The sequence below is a fragment of the Myotis brandtii genome, unplaced genomic scaffold, assembly GCF_000412655.1.
Source record: "Myotis brandtii unplaced genomic scaffold, ASM41265v1 scaffold786, whole genome shotgun sequence".
Lineage (NCBI taxonomy): Eukaryota > Metazoa > Chordata > Mammalia > Chiroptera > Vespertilionidae > Myotis > Myotis brandtii.
This window is the reverse complement of record NW_005371157.1, coordinates 182,762-189,758: the sequence shown is the minus strand read 5'-3', so window position 1 is coordinate 189,758 and position 6,997 is coordinate 182,762. Positions and strand designations below refer to the sequence as shown.

The following is a 6,997-nucleotide window of genomic DNA, read 5'->3' as shown; positions in this document are numbered from 1 at the left end:
CGGCGCCCCCGCCCCCTGCCCTGCCAGGGGACTGACCCCGCAGGCGACGCCCTGCCCCACAGCTCACAGCACGGTCAGACCACGAGGCGCCTTCACACGCGGAGGGTTAGCCTCCCAGGGCGCAGGGCCTCAGTCACACGTGACCCGGAACCGCTGCTCCCGGGGCCGCTCCGTTCACATCGGGGGATGAAGGCGGGAACCACAGCGATGTGGAAGGCGGGGCCCTTCTGCACGGCTGCCCCACCCTGAATGCACTTCCTTTCTCCGTCTCCTCATCTGGAGGGCGAGGCATCAAGGAAAAGACGTGTCTCTTTTGTCCTTTTAGATTATCCGCGAGGGAGCCTGAGCATCCACACTGCCCGGTGCTTCCTGCGGGGCGTCTGCTCACACTGCGCCCGCGCTGAGAGCCTGGCCCCTGGGGTGTCACACGCACTGGCCGCGTGCGGAGCGGACAGTCCTACCGTCGCCATCACTGCACAGAGCGCCACCATGTGCGAGACCACACAGCAGGCACGACAGAAAGACACCTGCCCCGCCATCTTCCGGCAGAAGACCCATCTCCCATGCGAAAGCCCCGAGTTCCCCCAGCCACACACTCACAGGAAGGAGAGATGAAGGCGGAGACACCGACCGAGGCCCTGCTCCCAGCTCCGAGGCGAGGGCAGCAGGAAGTGCTGAGTGCGGTTCCCACAACGGTGCGTGGCATCCAGTCGCCCAAACACACCCAGTGCAGCTTAAGCAGCTGACTTCACCTCCCTACCATGTACCACTCTGACCTGCTCAGAGAACACATTTCTAAGACACTCTGTAAACCCAGGATTTAAACCTCCAAAGAACAGATTCCCTGTCTGCTGGGGATGTAGACGTGGGGGGGTTTGGTTTTACTGGACGAACACCAAAAATCGCAAACCCTGTTCTCATCCCCAAACACATTGTGTTAGTTTCACTCCTAATCAAGCCACCTTCTCAGACCAGCCGCCCCTCACCAGGCTCCCCCGGAAAGCGCTGCGGCCGACGTGGTGTGCGGGCGCCTGGCGCCTTTCCTAGAGCCTGAAGGGACCCCAGGAAGGGTCCGCGGTGTGTTCACCGCCGACAGCAGCGCCTGCGCTCGGAGAGCGGGTTTTGCTTGAGACCCGAGGCTGGTTTCGGGCCTCTGGCCACCGCCCGGAGGGAGACGTGCGCCAGGGATATAAACAGGACGGTCCTGGGAGCCGGGAGCCGGCAAGGCGGTGGTGCCTCTTCAGTGCCTGACCCCGAGGGAGGCACCTTCCAACGTAGAGGCCGCACGAAACGCGATGAAGGAGAGCAGCCGCGGGCAAAGGGTCCCAGAGCTCGATGGCAGGGCTGCCGGCCTCCTGGAGCAGCCCCCCCCCCCCCATTCCTCTCGGGAACAACGCCTCATTCTGATGGGCCGGCTGCTCCTCACCAGTCCCTCCTCTGGGAGCCGCCCAACTGCTCGGCCAGCCTCCCAGGCGCCCAGCAGCGGAGCGGAGCCCCTTCCTGAGAAGGGCCGCTTCACCCTCAGGCGTGGGCCTGGGCACGTCACGGGAGACAAAGGCTCGGAGGTCACGGACACGCCATCTCCCGAAGGCCTTTCGATTCTGACCGAGGCGTCCAGTGGGCAGATGCAGGGACCCCAAAGGCCGTTTGAGATGCTCCAGCCACACAGCACCGCCCACAGCGGTGCCCGCCCCGGAACAAGCCTGCCCAGAGCCCAGCAGCCACGGGCTCACTCCACCTCGGGGCACGTGGGGGCGCAGTGCTGTGCCCACTTCACGGAGGAGACGGACACAGCTCAGGACCCGGGATGCCGATGCGAGTGCTTGTTTTAACCCATATTCTTCCTGCCCCTCGGCGGGTGTGTCGGGGAGACGGGCAGGGGCAGGAGGGCGGCACGGGCTTCAGAAGCAGATCTGCACTGACCTGGGCGGAGCCGGCATTTCTGGTTCTCTGCTTGTTAAAAAGTTAACTAGATCTAGAAGTAGGGGCGTGCTGAACGCCTGGTGAGCTCAGAGGAGATGCGATGAGTTCAGACCCGACTTTACAAACAGGGAACGCCGTCACTCACACACCTGTCACAGCAGCGTGGCCCAGACCCCCGCCACGGGCTGTGGGCAGCGGGACGCGGCCAGTCCGAACTGAGGTGTGTTATAACACTCACTGCATTTCAAAGACTTCGCATGAAAAATAAATGGAAATACTTTAAAAATTTTTAATACTGATTATATGTTATAACAAAATTATAATATTTTGGATGTTTTGCATTATTAAAATACATCATTTTACTTATTTCTTTACCTCTCTCCATGTGGGTAATTTAAAATGTGTTTTTTTAATTGATTTGAGAGAGAGAGAGAGAAGGGAGAGGGATAGAGAGATGGAAAGAAACATCAATTTACTTATTTCTTTACCTCTCTCCATGTGGGTAATTTAAAATGTGTTTTTTGTTTTTTTTTTAAATATATTTTATTGATCCTTTACAGAGAGGAAGGGAGAGAGACAGAGAGCCAGGAACATCGACGAGAGAGAAACATCAGTCAGCTGCCTCCCGAACATCTCCTGGAGATGTGCCCGCAACCCAGGCACATGCCCCCGACCGGAATCGAACCTGGGACCCTTCAGTCCGCAGGCCGACGCTCTATCCACCGAGCCAAACCGGTTTTGGCTAAAATGTGTTTTTTTAATTGATTTGAGAGAAAGAGAGAGAGAAGGGAGAGGGATAGAGAGATAGAAAGAAACATCAATGAGACACAAACATCAATCGGCTGCCTCCTGCACACCCCCTACTGGGGATCGAGCCTGCAACCTGGGCATGTGCCCTGACTGGGAATCAAACCCATAACCTCTTGGTTCATGGGTTAATGCTCAACCACTGAACCACACCAGCCGGGCTGATTGTGGGTAACGTGTGTATGAGGTTCACTTTACATTTCTGTTGGACCGCATTGCTGTACGGGAACATTTCTTAAAATGAAGTTTGTTTCTTTACGATTACAAAAATGTCATTTTTTACTGTAGAAAATAGAGGAAACAACTACTTAGAGAAGCGAACTAAACCCTCAAAAGTATCGCTGTCCGGAAGTAACTTTTGTTAACGTCTTAGAACGTCCGCCTCGTTCCCTTTCGGTGACAGTCACACTCAGCCTCACTCCGTCGGGTTCAGGTGGACGGCACCGAGGTCCCGCCGCTTCGGGCCCCACACGGTCATCACGCTGTTCCCGACGATGCCCGGTGCCGCACGTCGCCGTGACTGCTCCATACCTACCCGTCTGCACTGCTCACTCCCTTCACCTTCTCTCCTGGCCCAACCCCCGCCCGGCACTGTCAGCCTGCTTTCTGTTCTCAAAAATATCTCTTCCTAGAGATAACGTTTGAGATCTGAGAATGTCCTGGGTCTCACTCCCGATGGAAATCTCTGTGTGACATTAACATCTCGCGTGGCTCAGGCTCTGGTCGGCCACCATCACGTCCCACCTGGATTCCTGCAAACCTTCTCGCTGGTCTCCTCACGTCTGCTCTTGGCCCCTTCGGTCATTCTCAAACCAGCCACCATCGCATTCCTCTGCAAACCCCACCTGACTCCCTCTCATGAGGGTAGGAGTTCCGGTCCCCACAGAGGCTCGCTGCGCCCAGCCATTGCCTCTGACCCCATGTCCAGCCTGCTGCCCCTGATCCCGTGTCCAGCCTGCTGCCCCTGATCCCGCGCCCAGCCTGCTGCCCCTGACCCCGCGCCCAGCCTGCTGCTGACCCCGCCGTGTCCTCCTTATCTCCTGCCTGCCCTGGGCCAGGGCCTCCCTGCATCTGCCTGGGGCCTGGCCCTGCTGGTTCCTGGTGCCTGAAACCCGCTGCCCAGGATCCACATGACCCCCTCCCTCAGTCCACAGCCACTACGTGAAGCCTGCTGCCCCTGACCCCGTGCCCAGCCTGCTGCCTCTGACCCCGTGTCCTCCTTATCTCCTGCCTGCCCTGGGCCAGGGCCTCCCTGCATCTGCCTGGGGCCTGGCCCTGCTGGTTCCTGGTGCCTGAAACCCGCTGCCCAGGATCCACATGACCCCCTCCCTCAGTCCACAGCCACTACGTGAAGGTCAGCCTCAGCGAGGCCCTGCGTGGCCACTGACCCCACATCGCAGCCCCTGCTGCCGGCTCCGGCCTCCGCTCTCGCTCAGAGCCGGGCCTGACGAATCCTCTGCTCTACCCGCCGGGAAGGGAGGCTGTGAGGTGGCTCTGGGTGGCGCTTGTTCTCTCCACAGCCCCAGGCCTGCACGGTGCGTGATCTACTTGGTGACGAGGGTGCCTGGGTCTCGGGTCCCCCGTGGGCGGCCCAGGGACCACCCTTCCTTCCTGCCTCTCAGGCTGCGGCGAGGGTTCCTGACGGGAGAGGTGGGACCGTGACAGTCAGATCTGCCTGGCGCCAAGGTGGAGCCACAGGACGATGCCGCCACCACTGCCATGTCCGTGGCTCCTCGCCGGAAACCTGGCCACACGCGGATCGTTAGTGAGGCTGAGAGTTAACGCTGGTCTGTGCTTCATTTGAAAGCAGCTGCGCGGTACTGGGTTAGGAAATCCCTTTTAACACCCCTGTGCGCTCACTTCGCAGCACGTCTACTAAAGCTGGAACGATAAGAGATCAGCATGGCCCCTGCGCAGGGATGACATGCAAATCCATGACGCGTTCCGTTTTTAAAAACACACAAAACTCTCCTTTTCACGTACAAAGAGAAGAGAAAAGCCTGTTTACAGGAAAAGCTCAACCAAAGAAACAGCTCAGCTCACTGTGGTGAGTACATTACAGTGGCAAAGCGACGGGCCCAGTTCACACAGAAGCACCTGCCCCTCGCGGGCCGCCCCGTGTGACGAAAGCCCCGCTCACACCTGTGGGGAGAAGCTCTGACAAAAGGGCCGCCCAGACGGAGGAGAGCTCCCGAATCGGCCGCCTCCCTGTTCAGGGCCGTGGGGAACACCCCACGCCGTTCCGTAGCTCAGGGTCCTAGTCATGATGGTCACAGTCATCACCATGAAACGCTGGTCCCAGACGGCAGGTGCCGGCAGGTGGCGGCCAGGTAACAAGAACACGGGAAGCAGGGCCCCGGGTCCCTGCCGGGCGGGCAGCCTCGCAGGGAAAGAATCAGGAGGACACCGTCCGGCACAGCCGCGTGAGGGGAGCTCACCTCCAGCAGCAGATTAGACTCGGGAAGGAACGGACGCAAGGATGCCCACACCCCAGCTCCCGGGCTGGGCCTGGGGGACGTGCTCCGGGGGGCCGGGCGGCAGCTTCACTCCAGAGGGGCAGGCTCGGTGCCCCCGGCAGGGCTGACCTGGCTCACCCGCAGCTCTGGGGTCACGCGTGTGAGGGCGGAGGGTGTTGCCAGGTCCGCTGGGGGACACACTGGCTTTACTGCTCAGACGCGTGCTACGGCAGGAGCACTGCGGTAACTTCCACCAAACGGCTGCTGACTGCGCAGCCCCATCCTGGCGCAGACAACGCTCCCCGGGAACCACCTTCTATAGAAACCGTCTCCAGCCCTGGCCCGTGTGGCTCAGTGGATAGAGCATCAGCCTTCGGACACAGGGTCCCAGGTTCAATTCCGGTCAAGGGCACGTACCTTGGTTGCAGGCTCCAGCCCTAGTCAGGAGCATGCAGGAGGCAACCAATTGACGTGTCCCTCTCACGTCGATGTTTCTCTCTGTTTCTCCCTCTCCCACTCTCTCTAAAAATCAATGGAAAAATACCCTCGGGTGAGGATCAAAACAGAACAAAACAACCCAACAACGTCCTCTAAGTGAAAGGCTGTCAGTGCTCTGCTGCCGGATGCTCCGCCTTCTGCAGGCTCACGGAGCTTCGAGAAGATTCTCAGTCTCAGGCGTCCTATAGACGGGCTGGGAATCAAGTGAGCCCGCCACCCTGCAGAGCAGGAGGCCTCGGTGCTGCCCAGCAGAAAGGTCGTGGCACGAGCCACCCCCAGCGCCCTCGGGAGTCTGCGTGCCAGTGCGGGTGGGGGACGGACGATGCAGAATCAGGCCGCGTGCTCTGTGACCAGGACGATGCACAGAGGCTTCCGCGGCAAGAGAGCGAGTGACTGGGCCAGGAAGCTGGGCCTGTGGCTCCTCCTCCCTCAGTGGCCCGGCCACCCTCCAGCCACCTGAGTTCCTGAGCCTCTCTCAGCGACAGCGAGAGGCTGCACCAAAGCCTGGGGAGCGGTCTCTCCCCTGCCAAGTGCCAGCGGAGGCACCAGGTCAACCATCTTCCTGCGGAGACCTGACCTCGTGTTCTTAAACCATGGAAACGCTTGGTTTGGGAGATCGTTAACGTTATCATTTGTTCTTCCAGACATTTTCCTCTGAACGTATTTATTCACACATCCAACCAATGCTGGATGCCCACCGCGTGCTGGTACCAGACCCGGCCTGAGGCTCACGGGCACGAGACCAGGGCTGACATTCAGGGCTGGCACCGAGTCAAATGTGGTGCCGGGACCAAGTTCCCCAACACCAAGCCCTGCCCACACCAGCTCACGGACGTCAGCCGCACTCACTCCGCTCCCAGCCTGTGGGCATGCGTCTCACTGGAACCTGTGCGTCTCCCCTGCTCCGGGATGCTCTCCTTTGGCAGTTTTTGGGTCTCACCGGCCAGGTGTCACCGGACGGCACTGGCCGGCCTCAACGCTGCTCCGGTCTGTGCAGCACCGCAGTGCCCTGTGGCTGGGGGAGCCATGGCCAGCACGGCCTCACCTCCAATCTCAGATCTCAGGAGCCCTTCTCCAGCCCCAGGAAAATGAAAGACAGTGACCTGCGAAGGCGGCAAACAAACCCCTCCCCCCGCCCAGGGTCTGTGCCTCTACCGAAGGCCCCACCGTGCGCCCCGCCTGCTCACTCCCTGGACCCCAGGTGGGGCAGAGGTGAGAAGCAGCCATCTTCCAGCAGCACAGCGCCAGCCTCCACTGCGGCCCTGAGAGTCGCCCGCGCCCGTGACGGCTCCTCCTGCATCGCAGCAACCACC

General features: G+C 60.0%; 1 protein-coding gene across 1 annotated transcript in view; it reads right to left on the bottom strand.

Moving 5' to 3' along the window:
• GNA12 (guanine nucleotide binding protein (G protein) alpha 12) overlaps positions 1–6,997 on the bottom strand; it is a 68,548-nt gene that overhangs the window by 20,910 nt on the left and 40,641 nt on the right. The gene's annotated exons all lie outside the window — the stretch shown is intronic.